Raw genomic sequence first — 22,138 nt, 5'->3', positions numbered from 1 at the left:
ACCTTCCATGAATTTGCCTCACCTTCTAAGTCATCCAAGGTTGTGGCCATCACTTCTTGTTGAAGTGAATCCCATAGTTTTAACTATGCACTACATGATGATGTACCTCCCTTTGCCTGTTGTAGAATGCTAACTCAAGCCTACACTTCATCTTTTTGACACACACACACAAAATGGTGATGCAGACCATATCAATTTATTTCTTTTCATGCATGCACATATATTTGTAATATATGGATCAGTGTTTATAGTATGGTTGCTAGCTGTCTTTTGGGCTCCATTAGAGAGGAAAAGGGAAGCCACAGCCTTGACTTTAGAAGATTTGAGCAGTGCTGTCATGGACAGGACATTCTGGAGAGCTTTCATTCATTGGGTCACTATAAGTCTGAGATGATGTGATGGCACATAACAAGAAGAGATGCAAAGACCACACACACACACACACACACACACAGACAGAGCAGCATTGAAGGAACTAGGAAAGATAATCATCTGTAAGTACATTTCATTGGAGACCAAGGCCAAGATCATCCATGCTATTGTATTGTATTCTGGACAACTATGTATGGTGAAAGCTGGACAGAGAAGAAAATGAACAGGAAGACAATTAATCCACTTGAAACATGGTGCTGGCAGAAAGCTTTGTGAGTATCCTGGATGGACAGGAAAACAAACAGGGGGTCTTAGGTCAAATTAAGACAGAGCTTTCACTGGAAGCAAAAATGACAACACTGAGGTTGCCCAAATTTGAGCATATCATGAGAAAGTAAAAGTCCCTGGAGAAGACCATCATGGTAGGGAAAGTTGAAGGTAGAAGAGGACCAAATCTGAGATGGCTAGGCTCTCATCAAGGAAGCCACAGCCTTGAGTTTGCAGGGCTATCATGGACAGGGCATTTTGGAGGGCTTTCATTCATAGGGTCAGCGTAAGTCGGAAACAACTTGACAGCACATAAAATACCAACCTGTGTACAGAACATATAATATCACATGTTATGACAGTTTGGATAGTCTTTCAATACTACAATTAAGACATGGTATACATCATCAGGCAAGTAAAAACTTCTCCGCTTACACAGCAGTTTGGAGGGTGGGGAGAATGAAACGTGCTATAACCCGAGAGCATTTTGTATTGTTATTTTAATTTAAAGAGACAGACTCGAGAAGCACCCAGAGCCAGCAGCCCATCCCCTTCTTTTCCCAGGACCTGGTGACAGCGTGTGCGTGAGGGCAAAGCCCCCTGCACAGGGGGTGCCGTTTTCTCGGGACGCGGGTGGGCGCCTCGGAACCCCAAGGGGGCCACGACGAGCCGGAGCAGTGGCTGAGGCAGGCAGGGCAGGCAGGCAGAGGCGCCTCCATGGGGCGGCCTGAAAGGAGCCGCTTCTGGTAACCTACGAAGCAAGGAAGGAGCAGAGGAGAGAGGGAACTTGGGAACAGAGAGCAGCGGCGGCCACGGCGACGAGGGAGGAGGCGAATTAAAATGGCCACCAGCAGCTGCGGCGGGAGCAGCGGCGATGGCGACGGGAGCAGCTGGAGCAGCAGCCGCCGCCAAAGCGCCGCCTTCTCGCCTCCCGGGATTGCCCGCTCGGCCAGGCCGGGCCTCGACTGAGGGCGAAGCAGGGACGCCGGGAGCCGCCAGCTGACGGGCGCCCGACGGCGGGCGGCGCTGCTGTCGCTGCCTGAGATCCCCCTTTGCTGGGCTGCAGCCTCGCCGGACGGAAGGGCAGCCAGCGAGGGAGGGAGGCAGGCAGGCGGGCGGGCGGCCGGGCAGCCGCCCCTCCCAGCCCGGCCGGGCTCCTTGCACGTTACTGTCGCCGCAGCTGGAGTGTTGTTATTATTGATTGACGTACTGCCCGGTCCTGTTTTGTTTTAATAGATGCCTAGAAGCCCTCTCCGGTGGGGGGGGATCCGGACACGTCTCCCCCTCCCCTCGGGTGGAGGGGGAACCGCGGAGCGACCACCCTTCGGTGAGTAAACGGAGCGGGGTCCTTTCCTCCCCTTCGCTTCGGGCGGCCGTTTTGTGGGGAGCCGGGCCATTCGGGGACTTGAGGGCGAGCCTTCCTCCCCGCTTGTGTCACCCCTGGGGCCTTCGGGGACATGTCCCCGGCGTGGGTGGGTGGCGGTGGCACCCCCGTCACCCTCCCACCCTTTTCTAGGCCGCAACGGCGACTCCGAACTCTCCTCCGCCTCCTTCCCGGAGATGCTGCAGCAGGAGCCCGTTTCTCCTCTCTTCCACCCCTCCCTCCACAGTTATCCCTCTCCCCTGGCTCGGCTTCAGCCATTCCCCCCGTTCCCCGTGCTTCGTTCTGAAGTGTGTGTGTGTGGGGGGGCGGGGGCAGTTAGCCGCATTGCTTACAGCCTGCAATAATGAGGAGGAGAACAAGAAATAAGAGAGCGAGAAGTCTTTGCACATAAGATACTAGATCCTGGCACTTGACTTCCTGATTAATTTGCTGCTTATTGTTATTTTCAGTCGCTTGTATTAGTCGGCTTTTTATATGGAATTTGCATGGGATTACGGGCCTGCTTTCCAATCAATCATGAAAAAAGAGAAATAAATCAGAGCTCGCATCTGCTTTTCCCTAAAGGGGGCAGGTTACAAATCCCCCTGTCTGTGGAAGCTGCCTTTGCTCGCTGGGCGAGGGACAGAAAGGCCCATGGAAACACTGGCAGCCTCTCTTCCTGGCCCTGCAGTGGTTTGCCGCTTCGACTCTCTGCTACTGCATGCTGTCTCTTCTCCTTTTGTTAAACTGAAGGATGGCCGGTTTGGGGTTACTTTTTTATTTATTGGTTCCTCTTAGATACTAGGAAGGGGGAGAGTGGGCAGGAAGGAGAAGCAGAAAGGCAGCCCTTGGAACGAATCAATCCCAAGCTTCCCCACCGTGCCCTGCGGTATGATAAAGGAAAATAACAAAAGGTATCCAATCCCTGTGGATTAGGGGTGGTTTGTTTTTGGTTTTTATAGAGAGTGTTAACTGATGAGTCTATAGGAGAGGAAGAAAGAAGGTATTTGTCTATAAGCTTGTTAAAAATTGGTGCAGGAGGGGGAAGGGATATATATGCATGTGATTGTGGTACAAGGGACAAGGAAGGAGTGACTGGAACTGGAATAGCTTTTTGGAAGATGGGAGTTACTAAATAGTCCCATTGGTTCTGTTAGAGGAGCTTGCTAATAGTTAGCTGCTAATCTTGTGACAGTTACTGTTAATGGAGATCTGTTAAGTGGTATCAGACCTTTTTTTAAGGCTGTTAGAAGATTCACATCCCTTATTGCCTTTGTGACTTTTGATGTAAATACAGTAAGTGTATGCATAGTAATTCACTGTAAACTTGAAGAATGTTTCATAAGCTAGTTAAAATATTTCATTGTCCTATAGACTGCAGTGACTTGAGTGCACAATGCTGTATAAAACCCATGAAGCTTGCTTGTCTGTGTGTATGTGTTTGTACGCACGCATGGCATAGACTGAAGAATCCCTTCCTGTCTAATGTTGTTCTTATGAAAGTTGTAAGAAAGAAAATAGCCCTACATAATTCTCATTCACACCATGTTTCTGAGGTGAATACAGTGGAGTTCACTCTAATCATTCCAGAACTTCAGTTGCTCATGTAGGAATAATAAATGCATCTGCTATGCTACACTCTTGTAAGTGGAAGCTGTGATAAGCAAGTCAGCAGTTTCCAAAATTGGGTGCCTGAATATTTCCAGGCTTTCAGAGTCGCTTTAAAAATAAGAGCAATGTTGGGTCTTGAAGTTTATGCTAGGGAGAGGCAAACCTAACCCTCCAGATGGTTTAACCTACCACTTCTGATTTGCAGCCAGCATTGCCAATGGTCAGAGATTATGGGAGTTAGTCCAAAACATCTGGAGGAAATCACATTGTCTACTGTTGTCCTTCACATTGCAATTTACTGTAAAGTCTTTTGGTATTGGTTTTCTAAAGTTGTAGTCATTATTAGAATGGCACACTATGCTTATTTCTTGACTACTTTGAATGTTAGGATTTTAGAATAATTTTAGTTAGTAAATTCATTGGACATATTGCAGAAATATTATTTGTGAGGAAAATGCATGATTTCATAGATACCGTGACTCTAGCTTTAATACATATGAAAACCAACATTATCTCCAGGATCAAAGGTCACCTTGTTCAGAGGCGACATCAAGACCTCTTGTTTTCTTTCTTTGTCCCTGAAACACCATCAAATACCAGTTATGGCAAGAATTTAACAATAATGCAATAGTGCACTTCTGTTCAAGTACTCACACCTTTGTCTCAGATAGCCAACTAAGCAAATCTGAGTAATAATCTTTATCATCTCCCATGTCAATAGTATTCCTGGAGCCAGTGCATGGGGAAAAAACTACTTTCCTTATAAATGTTACTGGATATATTTGATACTGTTAAAGAAGGAAACGTTTGGTTAAATATCAGGGAGTATACATGAAGTATATTTAAGGGGAAAATACAGAGTTTTGAAATAATCGTTATTGAACAGTTGTGACAAAAACCTTGTGTTCAATAGCTGTAGTACTTCCTGTTTAGGATGGGAGCTTTTCCACATGTGTTGATTACTCAATACTGTTAACCACTTCTGTGTAGGAAGAAGCACTTTTAGAAGCATGTGAATGAACATCTGTATTTCTTCATGAACATGTGATGAGAAGCAGCAGTCTGTTGTAATGTTCTACCAAGAGTGCATATAAGCAAAATAGATATGGGTGCATGCTACTGAAATTAGGGGAGCTACCCCAGTGTATATGTTCAACTAACCCTCCTGATCTAATATAGACAGGGTTTGTGCACTATCAACAGGAAGGATGCCCGCTGAACTGTCTTCATAATCATTGTGTAACTTCAGCTCTAAGATGAAATAGAAAGTAAACAGACTAATGCTTCCCTTCAAAGGATTAAAGGATATTTCAGTTCTTTTTCTGGTTCTTTGGAAAAAAATAATTGAAATACTAACCAAATTCATATAACCATACAGAGCTGTGTTGTACTAAATCAGAATGTTGGTTCCTCTAGTTCCCTGCTGTCTACTGCAAGCTTTCAGAAGCTTTTAAAATCTTTCACAGCCCTTGAAAACTTCTAATTTGTAGTACTGAAGATTCTAGAATCGGAAGTGAGGAATCTTTGCATGTGCTATTCTCCCACTGAGGCTCAGCACCTAATTATGATATTGTGGTGCCAGTAGTCTGTTAACAGTTCAGGTGTTGGTTTGTCTATGTGCTGATGAATTTTTTTCTCTGTGTATAAGTTCTGTGGTATATCAGGCTGCTGTTTGTACTAGCTATGTTTTACTACACTTTTATTACTTACAAATCAGTCCTTGAAAATCATCTACTGCCAAATGACAGCTTTACAGCTCACTAGCCCTAAACCTGTCAAGATGTTGTGCTGAGTTCAGTAGAACTAACTTCTTAGGAACCATGTTTTGGTTGTTTCTGCACAATTGCAGTCCTAATATGTTTATGGGAAAGTCAGCTTCAGTGGGAGTCTGCCAGGACTGTGGATCAAGATGGCTCAATTCCTTTTGTGCTTTAGTATACTTGTCAAAGTGGAAACTTGCTTGTTTTTAGCAACATTCCCTCTTTCTCCCTTGAAGAGAATTGTGTGTGACTTTCTGACAGTCTGTTCCCAGAACTATGCCTAGAAATCCCATTGTTGTTTGGTGCATGAAGGAATCCTTTACTACCTAAGTACAATTAAATATATAAATGGATTGATATTGCTTAGATTGAATTGGGAAGATGACTGGTTTGCCATTAGACTGTCAGTATTTTTCTTAATTCTGATAGTTTCGCACCTGCCTTCTCTCTCTGCCCCACTTACCTACCTTTTCTTGCTCCTCCACAATAGTAATTACGATACTGAGCCCATTGGTCTATAAAAGCAATCTAGAAAAAATGTAATACTAAAAATATGAGTAAGAGAGGTCTAAGCTTTGTTATGGTGTTTTATTTGAAGTATTTCTATACTACTTTACTGTCAAAATAAAATAATCAAGACATTTTATTGTAGGCATTTTAAATATGGGGAGATTGAAATTATGTAGTGGAAGGATCTTGGCACAATACAGAACTGCATGTTGCTTTATTCTAGAGACCAAATTATGATTTCCAAGCAAATAATTTGCCACAGAGGTTTTTGTTTGTTGATTTAAGGTTACTGGTCCAACCTGGTGGTCAGTTTTGGAATTTAGTTCCAATCAACTCCAGCCAGCATATGTTACATAGCTAATCAACATAAGCAATGTTCCAAAACATCTGGAGAGCTCCAAGTTGGGGAAGGCCGGTTTAAAATATTTACAGACTTGACTGAAACAGTATGTCATAATGTTTATTGCAGAACAGCCTCTAATGTAATTTGAAATGAATAAATAAAAATGTAATAACCCAATTGGCATAATACATAATTTGAACTTCAATTAAAGCAGCAACTTTTATGAAATATCTTAGTTCTTGGTTGCCCAAACTATCACAGAAAGCTTCAACTCTCAGCCTTGACCATAATGGAGCCTGGCAACATTAGGGAACTGTGCTGTAATTACGTCCTGAGTCATAATGACACTTCTGCTGCTTCTGAATCTGGTGGTGGTGCGGATATTTCAAAATGAACATTTTGAAATCTGTAAGTAGATCTCAGTTTACTATATAAAAGAACAGATGTATAGGAAGAATATTGTGCACATCTTATATTAATAGTTTTGTGGTCTCCGATCATATTCTTGTTGCCGAAACATATTTTAAATACCTCTGTAATTGGTTTTTAAAAAGTAAGCCATATTTGTTATTGTAGCTCATTCTCTTTTGTTTTGTTTTTGAAGGTATTTCAGTTAGGAAGTAAATTGGGAAATGTACTTGGCTCATGTAATGGAACCATTTAGAGGGGCACTTACAGCATTGTGATCAGCTGTGCGATATCTCTGTGACCAAGCTTGAGAAAAGGTGGGATGAGGGCATATAGCTCAGTACAAATACTGCATGTAGTGCAATACTTATTTTACATATATCAGGCAGGATGAAAGAAATCCCTCCTGAAAACCTGGAGAGCCATAGCAGTCTGTAGTTGGATTCATGTACAATGCAAGCCATAGTTTTGGCTAACCATAGTTTATTGCGTTAGCAATGAATTGTGTAGCTTCTTTTCCTTATTTATTTATGGTTTGTTTTTCTTTCACCCATTTTGTCCATCTTCAGAAAGATTTGGTTTTCATGCTGTTCTTGTGGGTGCCTTGGTTTGAGTGTAGATAGGCATGCAAAGCAGCTAGGGATAAACCAGGTTCCAGTGTTTAGCTAGCAAGCCATGATTAAACAAGCCAGATTTCATGTGCCAGAAATAAACCATGACTGCTGTTTGTGGTTTGTAAGCATGGTTGGTTTTTGGGAATGGATTCAGACATAATGACAAGCCAGATTTTAACAAACCACACTGTGGCACAGGGTTATGTACACATTAGACCAATGTCAAGAAATGGACTAGTGGTGTTGTTCAGTATAAAACAGTGTCTTTTTGTTCTGCCAATTTGCAACAGAAACTAAATAAATGTAGTACTTGATTTGTTGGAACTTGTGTACATTCTCCCATCCCATCTCTCAGGAACATTTTAAAACTTCTATTTATATAAATAGCATTTGAAGTGATGGATAAAGTAGACAGCCCACCTAAAGTATAAGCTCTGTTTCTCTCAGGGTTGTGTAGAAGTTCAGCAGCCCTGTCTGTTGTTGCTTAATGTTCAATCATACTTTTAAATAAACTCATGCTAAGAACTTTATTGCACAAAACGGGTACATTAAGGGCTGATTTCCATCTAACTGGCCCTGTATTTCGTAGCCATGGGCTTGTGCACCTTTCCCCATTCAGTGCATAATTTTAATGAAAATCAGGGTGGGCATATTCTATACAGATTGGCTTTTTATGGGAGATGGGTTGCCGAAACAGGACCTATTTGTGTAAGCACTTCATTTATGTATGTCCTGGTTCTCTTTTAAGTTTATGCAAACTGTGGGAGAGTTATGCATATGCATGAGCCCCAGATAAAAATGGCTGAGACAAGTATTAGAGACAAGTATTTGAAGGCAATTCCTAGAATGTGGGCTGACCTCTGTAGTACATATACCAATCGTGGCATCAATGGGTGAGACAGATATTGATACCAAATATATAGTAAATTGAACTTCATTATAAAAGGGGTATGTTCCTTAATGTTCTTCCATTTCTTGCAATAGGAAAAGATTGTATTTAGATGGTGATTTACTTCATCACACATCTTGTTTGGCTAGTTCATGCTCTAACTGTCCCCCAGAATGAATTGGGAAGAATGGATTTTTCCAGATTGTCTATACGGTCCTTGCTGTGAATTCACCCATAGCTATTCCCAGATATGATTGGTTGTAGAACCGAGCAGTTTTAGACTCAGGTCCTACAAATTGGAATGTTGTTAGTGCCTGGCATGTATTTCGGAAGAGTATGTAAAGGTGTGTTGTTACTCATAAGTTTTACTATGTTACCTTTTTTTTCTTTCTACAGTAATTACCATGTTACATGGCACTTTGGATATTGTGGCCAAGGTGCAATAGAATAAACGGACAATTTACCAACTAGAGGAATAGAGGTTTATGCTGACTTACGGGGCAAGTTTGCGTGTTACACAAAGCTGCCCTAAGAATAAGCAACTGTGACTCACTAATGTGGTGGAACATCAGGGACTTTGTGGTTTGCTGTGGCTTCTTTCCTATCTCAGTCCTTCAAGTCCTCCTGCTGGCTACCAGTATATATCCTAGGAAACTTTGGGGCAGAATTCCTTAGGCATTTACAGAAGACTGGGGTAAAAGTTGCAGATGTATTTGGAACACTCTCCAGTGATATTTCTTCTTGGGTTTTAAGAGCATGGAGTGGGCGACACTAAAAAGGGATGAGGGAGGATGGTGGCAACAGGGTGTCATGTGTTGGAAGTTCTGTAGTCCTTCCAGACAACCCATGATGAGGTTGCCTTGCTGGTTTTAGATGTTGTAAAAAGCCACCAACAGCAAGCCCTGTGTTGTAATTTTCACAGGGTCTTTATGAAAAAATAAGCCACCCTATGGAAACTATTCCAGGTTTGGAAGTCACAACAATCCATCATACCTCTCTACCATGTTGCATGAACCAAGTCTTAATTTCTTAAACCCATGTATAAACTGAGATAAAGAAGGAAGAGCCCAAAGCAAAGGTCTTGGAGGAGCATACATAGGCCTGTTTTGCATATATTAGCAACTCATTGGTTTATGGTTGACTTTCATCCCTAAATAACCCAACAGGACATGTTCACACATTGTGGTCATTGGTTGTGGGACAAAAAAGGAAGAGATGGACAAGCTGCAGGCAGTGCACACACTCATGCATGGCAATCCCATGAGTTTTAAGTGGATGGGTTACTGTCATGTGTAAGAAAGTTCACTCTTTCCCAGGGCATTATCGTGTTATGTTCTTGCTATTCCAGTCAGCGTTTGCCATTGAACAGCATCTATAGAGAGAGGAGCTGATTAAAAAGTGGGGATGGGCTAGTGACTAAGAAAACATTTTCACGATAATTCATCTTCATGTGTGTGAAACAGGCTTAGGATGCAATCCCATAGCCTTGGGAGCACTAGGATTTTCCAGAGTCCCTGCTGCAAGGTCCTGTGATCTTACAGCTGGGACTGCAATTGCTGATCCTACTCCCCATTGTAGCTGGTGCAGAAAAAACTGCCACGGCTGCCTCTCTGAGGTCAGAAATTAGCTTTGGAGAGGAGGAAAGGGCATGAGCCAGGCAGGTGGGGTGGCCAGCGTATGTCATCTCCAAATAGTGCACCAGCCTTTTCCTTTTCCTTGCTATGCTGCTTCATCTACATGGCTAAATGGCTGACTAGATGAAGTACACTGTGTAACATGCAGGGTGGCAGAAATGTTTGCCATCACCCCTTGTGCTGTGCGTTGGGTGTTCACACATTTACATGCCTCAAGTGCCGTGGACATTGAATTGCACCCTTCAAGCACATTAGTACGTATATTTGAAAATAAGTTAGTTGCTGACAGGGCACCTGACTCACTTCCTCAACTAGTTTAAAACTTTAACTTTGTTTTATTTCTGAGTAACACAAGGAGGAGAGAATACAGCGGTTTAGCATTGTGCTAAGTAATCATTACTTCACAGAAATTCCAAGAATATGATGAACGTTGCATGTGACCTCATTCAGTATCTTAAGAGAGTCAGCACTTAAACATCTTCGTGTGCTCCTTAAATTAATATCCACATGAGTAAAGTTATACATATTATAAACCATGTGTGCTAGGGAATGGCTTATTTTTGTTGTTATTTCTTTTAGAAGTTATCTTTCAGTCCTTGTAACTGACTGAAGACGCTAGTTGATAGAATCAAACAAGAATAACGTGTCCTGATTACAAGAGCCAAGAGTAGAGAATACATGAGCATGCCTGCAGGGTAAAATTTCTCAAGAGTAGGTAATTTGCTGAATTTCAGGGGCATACAGTGACATGAAGAAATATTCCCCTCTTCGATTTTTCTACATTTTGTTGTGTTGCAGCCTGGAATTGAAAAGTATTTAACTATCATTGTTACCACTTAATGTTCACATGATAATCAGCACTGTCAAAGTGCAAAATACGTTTATTGTGGTATAAAAGTTAAGTAAACAAAAACAAGCTAGCACTTGTATCTTAAGTATTCACCGACTCAGTCAATGCTTAGTAGAAGCACCTTTGTCAGCAATTACATCTGAGAGTCTTCTTAAGTAAATCTCCATCAGTTTGAGCATCTGCCATCCTGGCAAACCTGCTCCAGCTCTTTCGGATGGATGGACGTCACTGGTGAACAGCAACATTCAAGTCCTGCCGCAGATTACTCATTGGATTGCGGTGCCTGCTTTGGCTGGCCCTTTCTAAGACATCCAGGTACCTATTTTTAAATCACTCCATTGTTACTTTGGGTGTGTGTTTACGGTCATTGTCCTTCTGGTAACTGAACTTATGTCCAAGTCTTACCTCCTTTCCAGGTCTTCCTCTGGAATTGTCCCATATTTGGCCCTATCCATCTTGCCCTCAATTCTGACTGGTTTACCAGCCCCTGCTGAGAAATAGCACGCCTACAACATGATGCTGTTGCCTCCACGGTTCACAGTGTGGGCAATGAGCACTGCTGGCTTAACACCACACATAGTATTATGCAACTAGGCCCCAAAGTGCGACTTTGGGTTCATCAGACCAGAGAACCGTTTGCTACATGTTTGCTGTGTCTCCCACTTGTGTTTTTGCAAACGGCAAATGGTATTTGATATGGGTTTGTTTCAGCAATGGATTTTGTCTCACTCCTTTCTCATAAAGCTCAGCTTTGTGAAGCATCTGGATAGATTGTCCCATGGATGGATTCTTCCATCTCCTTCAGGCTTCAGATGAATCTCTCCATCTCCTTCAGTCTTACACTTTTGTTTCCTTTTTTGACTAATCCCTCCTTATCTTATTAGTGGACAACCATCTCTAGGCAGAGTTGCACTTGAGCCATATTCTTTCAGTTTGGCAACAGTGAATTTAACAATGTTCTAGGTATGTGTGTATAATTCAGTCCTGATTGGTGTTTTTGCACAACTTTATCTCAGAGTTGTTTTGAAATCTCCTTGTTCATGATGTGTTCATTGAGTTATGCTGTTCAAAAAAACTCTGGACCTACCAGAAACTAGTGTATTTAATATGAGAACATGTGGCATTGGGATTGCACACAGATAGACTCCACTCTACTGCATATTGGATTTCTAGAAGCGGTTAGTTGATTGTATCAGATGTTAGGTGTCTCACCGCAAAATGGGTGCAAACCTCTGCGACCAAGGTCCCGTTTGTTTTCATTTACTTAACTTTTGTGCCAACAACAACAGCTTATATCTTTACATTTGAGTATCTTGCATATATTAAGTGGTAACAATGCCTATTAAATCCATACCAATTCTAGGCTGTAGCAACAAAATGTACAACATTCAAAGGGAGTTACTGTATGGCAGGAAAGAGGGACTGCAGTGTGTCAGTTGAAATATGTAATTCTGTTGGAGAGTAGCATATTTGTACCTTTGGTTTATTTATGAATAGTTTCTTCCAGTATAAGTATATGTGATATTCCATTCTGAAAGAAATATCTGTTGTGTCACTTTTGGTTTTTATTTGAAGGTTGCTTTTTAATAGGTAATTTCTGCTAGATTGCAGAATGAATAGTGATTTAAAAGGGAGACTTTCTCTCTACTTGTACAATATGTAGCTGAAGTTGGTAATAAGATGAAAACTGTTTGGAAGTCTGTATTTGAGGAAATACTGCCAGAAATTGCTTATTGCCTGATTTATAACTCCGTAGAATTAAGAAAGGAAGCATAAGTAGGAAAAATGAGTGGGAAAGGTGACATTGATGATTAAACAGATTCTATTTTTGGATACATTAAAAAGGAAGCTGTAAGAGATGTAAGATAAATGAATATCCTGTATTTGTGTATAAATAGGCTTTTTCACTTAAGCAAACAGTGGATAGCTGGAAGATGAATGGCTTTTTTAAGCTTTTTTTCCCGTAGGGGATGAACAGTCTGTGTAGGAAGAGACAAGGGCTGCTGTTGCCAACTTTTTGGCAAGCCCTAGCACCTGTGCCATTAACAGTGGCTAGGTTAGCAGCCATTAAGAGGCAATCATGTCCTGAAAGCCTTCATTTGCTAATTGTTAGTAGTTCACCACCCTCACTCCTGCTCTGCAAACAGCTGACCCTTGAGTAGTTTTTCAGCATTTTTACCTATTCCAACATGTTGAAAAGCTTAGCTACTGATCTTATTGCCCTTAGTCTAATAAATTTTTATTGATTGATTGATTGGTTGCATTTGTATACTGCCCCATAGCTTGGGGAGAGTTTGCAATAAAATACAATACAGTCAACCATATATCAATGAAACAAAATAATACAGTAAAAACAATTTAAAGCAGCACAGAAATTTGGCAGTTAATGGCAGAGAAAAATGAAAGCAAGGCATGAAGTGATCAAAGATAAAAGCAATGTTATGAACCAATTTAGCCACTGTAGCACCAGGAAGATAAAAAGTCATTTGCCTGGTGCCAAAAAGAAAGTGGCGATGGCATTAGACAAACCTCCCTGGGAAATATATTTTACAGATGGGGGGCAACCAAAGAGAAAGTGCTCCTCCTAACTCCTTCATTCTTTGTGGAGGGGTAGGGGGGCTCTCAGAGAAGGACCTCCATCAAAGATGTTAATAATCGGGTAGGGATATATGTAGACAGGTGTTCTTTCAGGTAACCTGACCCCAAGCTGTTTAGGACTTTGTATGTTAGCAACAGCACTTTGAATTGGGTCTGGACTTCAACAGGTAGCCAGTGCAGTCAGAAGAGGACGGGTGTGATGTGTTCTTGAGGCCATCCTGCTCTGTTCTGAACTAGCTGGAGTGTGCAGGCCATTTTCAAAGACAGCCCTATGCAAAGCGCATTACCCTAACCCTTTCCTATATATTGATGTGGCTGATTCCTCAGGTTACGAGCTTTAAATCTGTTCATGTTAACACGGGGCCTGTTTATGTGGCTTCCCTCCTGCAAACAAATAAAAATAGAATGTATGTAGGAGTTATCAAGAATGAGCCCTAGGCATAGAAAGTAATCTCTTTCTGAAGTGTGAAGTTCCGCAGGTACTTGAACATGGCTTCTTTCTTACCTAGGATGTTTTACTCACATCTACTTAGCTGTGTATTTCATGTGACCTTCCATTGTAGTTAGGGGAGAAGGGAGAGACTGTGTAAGCCTAAATACTGTTACTCAAATCAACAGCCACATTTCAAAAACAACTCTCTGACAAATCCTTCTTGGATGCATTTGTTGGATCTATGGAAATGCACTCCTCAGGGAGGCTTACTTTGTACAAATCTTGCTTTTCTTTCAGTCAGCCGGTGAAACCGTATTTATTTCCATAAGTGAACAATTATTTCCTCTATTTAAAGATCTTACTGATCTCTTTTTTCTAATCTGCTGGTTGTTTTTCTTATTATGTAGTTGATTGTATTTTCTATCTTTATGTTGTTAATTTGTAACCTACTCTAAAACCAAATCTGGTGAAGGGTACTTATACGTATTTTAAGAAAACATATGCAAGTGCAAAACGATTGGTGTGCAATAGGTTTTTTTTTTTTTTTTTGGACTGGGAATAATAACTGTTTATCGTCATAGACCCAAACAGTATGCTTAGAAAGATTAGGTGTTGTTCATAACGAATGTCCTGCTTTGAGCTGCCAATGAGGAAGCAAAGAGCACCAGGTCAGAAGAAGGGTCTTAGTCATGTGTGTGTGTGTCAGTGGTTGGTTTATGATCTCACTTCAGCAGTTAGAACTGTATATTAAAGAAAGAGCTACACCATGTTACTTAAGTAGCTTGAGATAACGTATCTGTGTATTCAACAAGCACATTTTCCCCCTTTAATATTAGGTGTCATCTCCTTTTAAGTATGCAACTTCTATATGGCTTGCTGTATGCCTGATAATTGACTTCAGATTTTGGTACCCATGGCTTTGAGTGATGGAGTTCTCAGAATGAGTCGATTGATTGCATAAGCCAAAGTATATGTACTTTTAAATAATACATTTTATAATATCTCTGTACATATTGACCATATCTTCATGCATTTCTTTAGGCCATTACCTTGTAAGGATAATAGTGGACTCCCCATTTGTCTGAACAGCGTTTGGATTTTGCATTGCCTATGATATTTGTCTGTTAAATTGTTCCACAGTCCACACTGGTATAACACATTTCTTGCATATGAATAATTCCAATGAGAATCTGCTTTATGTTTGCTGGCTTTGAAAAATCACTGACCCTGGTTTTTGGACATGGATGGCATGCTAGTTTTCCATAACTTTCATAGTAGCATGCTTTTTAAACATTAATTTTTTGTGATAAACTGTGAATTGAAAACTTGGGATGAAATGTTATCTTATGCATTGGATCTCCCCTCCCAACAAAAAAGCTGTCCAGAGTACAGGGGATACTTATAGAACATTGTGGGCTGAGTCTTACAATACTGCCGATATCCTCATCTCAGCAATTTCTCCCATCCACTGCAGTCCCATAAGATCATGACCCATAAATTTTGGTACATTCTGTCTACCCTCTGAAGAGACTTGTTCAAGGATGCAGTGTGGAGGAGGGAAAAATTATTTGTGTAAATTGCCTTTCAATTGCACAACTTTGTATATATATCTTAGTTCTTTTGTTGTATGGGCAGTTTAGCAGCCCATACTAAATTGACTTGAGCCTATAATCCTTTGGTTAGGTAATATGCTGCAGTATTTGGATTAATTCAGTGCAAGGCACTGAACAGAAGAATGCTCATAAGCTGACCAGTGACGAGGAGAAATAACTGGTCAAAAGTAAGAAGTGCTTTACATGCATTAGGAAGATGTGGTTTATTTAATTCAACCACATGTTAAAGGATAATCACTGTGGAGGGCTGGTTTTTCTCTCTAAACCTTTCTCCTCCCAGTAGATAATGACCAGAGGCTTCTAACTACAATCTTTGTTATGTTAAGGTTGGCTGCCCAGGATTGACTTTGTGATCCAAATATATAAAGGTCATTAGTCCAATGAATGATTGAATGAAGGAATAAATCCGTTGAGTTAAAACCCTCTAAATGTGGAGTTCTTCCCTATGGTAGTATTGATTTCAAATGAATTCTCTAATGACATTGCTCTCCAAGTAGAGGTGGCTCCACCCTCATGGAAGTTCCTGCTGCTTGTGAACATTACTTAATCGTTCTGCTTGTTTGATGAGATGTTGAACCACTGGGCTGATAAAGTCAACCCCTTTGCTCTGACTATGTTCTCCCTATGTTCTAAGTTTGCTTGCAAACCAAAAGTGGTCTAGTTCTCACCATCCACTTGGCTTATCTCATAGCTTATCTGGACCTCAGATTCAGAGTCTGAAATCACCACCTTGAAGTACTGCATTTTGGGAGTAATGGGAGTAATGGATATAATGCTGATAGTCTGCATCTGTATATATGTTTTAGGCCAGAAGCCCTTGGCTTACTTCCACATTTACCTGGAAGTAAGTTCCATTAAATTCAGTACAGGAATAAAGGTGAGTAATCTCTATTGAGCAGCACTAGGATTTCCCTGTTGGAAAATTCATTATAGATCTTATCTAGCAACTCAGTAAGAAAGTTCTTTAAAATGATCCAGTAAGGTTTAAAATTGCTACTTGTTTTCTTGGAATATCTAGAGTACTATCATTTTTTAAAGCTACAATGTTGAAAGAAGGTGTGTATGTATATTCTCTCTCATGTGTACAAGCATACATGCACATTTGGGAAAGACTAAATAGTGGGACAGAGGTAAAAATGCATTTATTCAGTTTTGGTTACTTCTCACCAAAAAGATGTGAGTCAAAATGGAAGCTGGGGTGTTTCTTTGTGGACTACACTAATTTATCTATTTCAAACAGTGTTCTTAATCTATTCTCACTTCTGTAACTGGCATAGAATGTATATCATGTCTATTGTAAAGCTAAATGTTAGGCTTTGAACAATATCATTATGAAGTCTTCTAGCCAGTGCAATAACATTTGTTAAAACTAAGTAAAGGATTGTGTGTTGCTTACCCCTGTTATACTTCATTTGGCACTGAAGAGAGGAAAGGAAATAGTTACTTTTTCATGGAAGGATAAGTAACATAATAGCTTTTGATGTGTTAAGCCTTAAGCATGTTTTCAGTTGGGAAACTGGTCAGGCTTTCAGGCATCTATTAAAAACTGTTGTGTAACACAGAATGATCAGCAGAGGATAATTCTATTAACATGAAATCCAGTAAAATAGTCTGGAGACCTGAAAAGGTGGCATTATGCCCTGAACCTGTACTTATATGCACAAAGCTTGAGGAATCCATCTCAACATTTACCCCTAAATATTTCTATCTAAATTTAGTCTTCATCTTTCTTAGAAAAAATGAATTTATAATTTCTCTATTTAAAGTAAACCCCTTTAAATACATATTAAGTAAACCCCTTACAAGCATTTTGGGCTAATAATGGCAGAATGGTTGCCTAAAGGCAGATTATAGATGTCAAGAATGAAACATCCACAAACTTTCTGCTGAAGCAAACAAAGGATGGGATATGTCCTTGTTAAAACCGTGGTTAAGTCGAAAGAAAGATAATATCACTGCATATTATTTGAGTTAATTTGGTTGCAGCTAATTTGGATTCCCAGAATGCATTGTAATAGGATAACATTGGGTTGAAATGCTGACATAAGACACAGCAGAACTGTTCACGCAACATGAATGGCTACTGCAGTTACCTTTCTTAGCTCATGTCCTGTGTTGACCCATTAGTGAGGTGAGTAGTTTCCATGCACCTCCGTCTTCCCTCCAAATGGCAGCATGCATCCCATCAGCCCTTGTGGCTGGGAACCAGTCTCAGCATGCGCCACTGTTCTCTGCATTGTCTCCCTCACCCCCATTGCCCTGCATGCTCCCTTGGGTGTCTGCCACTTTCCCCTTTCCTGCTGTGTGGCTACTCCATGATCATTGTGACTGGAGGCCCTCCCTGGAGGCCCTTCCATCTTGGTTTGCACTTCCTGCTGCCCAGCTGCTTTCCTGCCATGGCTGCTTCTGGGCTGATCTCCCGTCTACGTACCTGCTGCCTGGTGGACGAGAAGTCTGTCTTGGGAGTCCAAGAAACAGCACGATGTGAAAGGGGACAATGTGATTGCACATGAAGAGGTTTGGCTGTGCCAGACAGGCAAGACCAGCATCTCAGAAATTGGCTAGGCAGCAGACATGGTGGGAGGGCGGCCAGGCATCAGAGGCTCTATGCTGAGAAGGAAGACTGGGAGCATGGGGACAGCCAATCAGTGCTTGTCTCCCGCAACTCAGCCACTGCTAGGCAAACAGGGCTGTGAAAAATGGCGTCTGGAGTGTAATTGGCTGTTCTTGCTGCTGAGCTTGCTGACCAAAATAGGGAAACTGTGAAAACACTGTGACTGGCTTCATGTATAATGAGAAGCAATATTTAAACATGGAAACCTTAGAACAGATTGTTGGTTCTCTGTGGTGATTCATGCTAATCAAGCATGCCACGTTTCACCATGCTCCTGGTATGCACATATAATGACAAGCCATTCCTTCCATGGCTTGTCACTCTGTGTGAATATAGGCATGTGTTTAGACAGGACAATCAACATGATTGGGGGTTAAAGAATCTCCCCTGTGAGGAGAGGATATAACTTTTGGGGCCTTTTAGTTTAGAAAAGGGTGGGAAGAATTATAAACTCATGCAGTTTATAAAAATATAGTGCAGTGCACGGAGAAACTCTTCTTCCTTTCATACTAAACCGTTCCTCCCAATCTTACAGCTAAGGGCTAATCCAGTGAAACTGGAGAAAGAATCAGTATTGGTAAAATGACATAGTTCTTCATATCGTGTATAGCTAAAAAGATGGAATTTGCTAACTCAAGATGTGATGACATCTAGCTTAGATGATAAAAACATCATCTCTCTAAAAGGATTAGCTATACCATTCATGGAGGATAAGATAACAAATGGATACTAATCATGATAAATACATGCTACTTCCAGTAGGCTTTTGCATCACCATTGTTGGGTGACTTGTGCAGGAAGGCACTAATGTGTTCTTGGACTTTGTGGAGGCATCTGGCTGGCCACTGTGGGGAACAGATAGGCCTTTGGTCAGATACAGCAATGTGATTCTTGTGTAAATAGCCTTTCTTACAGTTTAATGTAAGTTTGCTTTTCAAGTGGGGAAGGAAGTCGCTTTCTCAGGATGGAGAAAATAAACCTGGTGCATGTTACATACTCCTAAAAAAAAAGTAACCACATTGCATTTCTGTCTGCAAAAATAAATCTTTTTAGTGGATCAGTGCAGACATAGCCAAGGACTTGCACTGGAATTACATTTCCTCCTTCAGGAGAGCACTTGCCCCCACTTTCCTTGGCAGTGCTAACACTGGGTAATTACTAACCAGGATTTGGGACCACCTTCAATGTGTGTTTCAATTCTTGAAAGAGTTGTTATGTGCTGTCCAGTCATTTCCAACTTTTGGTGAGTCTATGAATGAATGGTCTCAAAAATGACAGCCCTTTTTAGCTCTCGTAAACTCTTTTTTCCTTAGAATCAGAATAGTAGTGTTGGAAGGGGCCTGGAAGGCCATCAGATCTAACCCCTTGTTGTTTCAGGTCACCAGTTTGCACCATCTCATCTTAAGGCAGAGCTGTGTCTCTATTCAACTGGGCAAGGAAACAGCTTTCTTAGAGTGGGACAGCCCTGACTCTTGTTCCAGCAGCCACATTTCTGGTAGCCATTGGACACAGAACAATGTCTCCATAACTTATCTTGATGAGAAAGTAGGACCATATGGGAAAAGGCATCCCTTTATAATTAAAAACTAATTATAAACTAATTCAAAAAACTAAGTCAAAATGTTAAATTTGAGTGACTCTATTATATTGGATACATGTGTATGATATTTCCCTATCCCTACATTATTAGGGATGGCTTTTTATGAACTTGAACAATATGCTTGCATTTATTCATTATTATTATTATTATTATTATTATTACTACTACTACTACTACTACTACTACTACTACTACTACTACACTTCTATGCCGCCCCTTGCCGAAACCTCGGGGCGGCTTACAACATGATAAAATACATTGAAATACAATAGTACATAATAAATTACCATTATCATACATATACTTTGCCAAAAGACCACCTACTCCTTCATAAATTGAAAACTTCCTCGGGTCCTCTGCCCACTTTTTTGTTGAAGGTGACCATTTGGCCTTCCAGGGTTGTAGTATAAATCTTTTAGCTGGCAAGGGTGTGGAGGATAAAGGCATCTCACTTTAAAGTCTAAATGATTTTAGACCTGGCCATTTACTAGTACTCGGAATTGTATTTGGAAAATAGTGGGAAGGTAGTAGAGATTGAACTGAATCAGAATTGCTTGCCCTGAGCTCCACCCAAAGCCCTAGTTGCTGCAGGGAGTTGCAGCCAGCAAAGGTTTAGAAGACTGGAAGACTGTCAGTAAGTTTAGACTGTTGGAGGCAATGTGTTATATTAGTCAAGAATCTACCAGAGTTGCAAGCCAGCATATAGTTGGTATTCTGATTATAATGAAGTGAATGTTCTGCATGAATACTTGGCATATTTTTCATTTTCTTTTCAGGAACATGGATGAGGAATCTCTGGTAGGCATTATGTTGAGGTAAGATGCTGGCTATTAGTGTGTTTCAGCAAGAGGTATATGAAGAGGGTGGAATATTATACAGTCAATGTATTGGTGTAGTATGTAAATTTTAACTCTGGTACTGAAACAAAAGCAGAAAAGTTACTGAGTTTGGACAACACATGTCTTCTCAATATAATTAATGAGCTACAGTGCCTACAGGTACCACCAAACACTCAGTGGTTGTCATGTTCTGAAGGACCCACTGAGTGTGCTTTATGAAATGATTAAACAATCCTTGCATAACCATAAAACAGACCATGGGTTATGCAGACATTGTTTGACCCAATTATAGCTTGTACTTATCAGGTTCACATGAGCTAACAACCCCTCATTAGGGGTTGCATATTCAAACTAGCAGTTGCACACACCTCAGAGGTTAAAAAATTAAATGTGGGTTAAGTAACACACATTGGACTGTTGTGTCATGTGAGTAGTTCCAAAGGGACAGAAATATAACTGTTCTACCTAGCATTAACTTATTAAAAGTATCAATATATTTTAAAACCATCCTTAATATTTGGCAGGTTTGATTAAAATAATATAGAATAGAATTAAAACACTAAAACCAAAGAATAATGAACTGGGAAGAAAGCAAGATTAGTAGGAGAGCATTGTAACAGTGGAACTGGGAATTCTGCATAGTCGGCATTATAATTGGCAATGGTTGCTATACGAACAGCAGAATATTTCTCCCAGGAGCTTGAAACACTTCAATTTCTTTTGGTAAATTTGAGTTCTACAACACAACCCTTTTTGTCCTAAAGATAATAAAGGACTGCAAGTCTGGTCCTGCTTGCAAAATCAGCAGTGGGCTACAACTCAACAAAGATTGTATAGATTTGAACACAACCCTCTGCTCTAGAAATAAAACTAGTCATCTAAACCAGACTTGGCAAGCAAGAGAGAACAAATATTTGTTTTAGATGGTTGAATGCTAGGGAATTACAGATCAGTTTTTATCCTCCTTTTGTCAAGCCAGCCTCCACTCTCTTTCCTTTCTGTTGCATAAATTCTATGGTAGAAACACTGTTGTTCTGTACATGTCAGTCATAAATGCAGTTTCTGTAATATGTAATGCATATTTTCTCTACACTTGCATTTTATTCTGAGAACAGCATATAATACAGAGTTAGTAGGATTCTGGCTTGAATTAGCCATGGTTTGCAGTGGTGCACATGTAGGACAAAACAAGGGTTATCACTTGGAAAGTGAATGAGCTTTCACCCCGGAAGCTGGCTCCTGAGTCATAGCCCATGGTTTGTAGCCATCTGTAGTTTTTTTCTGTGCAGTTGTGTATCTGTTTATCTTTTTTTTTTTTTAAGGCCAAAAACTAAGGGAAGTTGAAGCAGAAAGTCATTAATAGCTTTTAAGAAGTATTATTGTTTGACCTTTCCTGTAGAATTTACTTAGATTTGTTGCTTTATTTAATTTTACTTATTTTTAAAATGTTCCATCTTTACATATAGAAGGCTGCCATAGCAAGAATGCATTAAAGTTATTCTAAATCTTATTCTAAATCAACTGAAGTTTCAAGAGAGTGTTCAAAGACAGACTCATGTACCGTGCATTGCAGAAATTAACCTGGGATAACTGTGACAGAGTAATATATATACAGTAGGACCCCATATCCATGGGGGATAGGTTCAAAGCACCCCAGTGGATGTCTGAAATCATGGATAGTATGTGCCTGCCTGCTCCTTAAGATCTGGGTTGGAGGTCCTTCTTTGGGAGCCCTCTTTGAAAGAGGAGAGTGGCTACCCAGAGAAGGGCCTTTTATGTGGTGGTGCCCTGGTTATGAAAAATGCTCCTGGCACTGACAT

General features: G+C 40.7%; 1 protein-coding gene across 5 annotated transcripts in view; it reads left to right on the top strand.

Moving 5' to 3' along the window:
• The first annotated feature begins 1,772 nt into the window (after window positions 1–1,772).
• WDFY3 (WD repeat and FYVE domain containing 3) overlaps window positions 1,773–22,138 on the top strand; it is a 152,765-nt gene continuing 132,399 nt past the window's right edge. For 3 of the 5 annotated variants that reach the window (XM_044428214.1, XM_044428213.1, XM_044428210.1), the window contains exon 1: window positions 1,773–1,966. The gene's annotated coding sequence lies outside the window, so the exon portion shown is untranslated. Of the gene's footprint in view, window positions 1,967–2,800; window positions 2,917–20,255; window positions 20,295–22,138 lie in introns of all 5 variants that reach the window. The other 2 variants (XM_044428212.1, XM_044428211.1) reach the window with 2 other exon arrangements.

Source organism: Varanus komodoensis, unplaced genomic scaffold (genome assembly GCF_004798865.1).
Source record: "Varanus komodoensis strain SLA01 unplaced genomic scaffold, ASM479886v1 scaffold2, whole genome shotgun sequence".
Lineage (NCBI taxonomy): Eukaryota > Metazoa > Chordata > Lepidosauria > Squamata > Varanidae > Varanus > Varanus komodoensis.
This window is presented reverse-complemented; position numbering and strand designations above follow the sequence as displayed.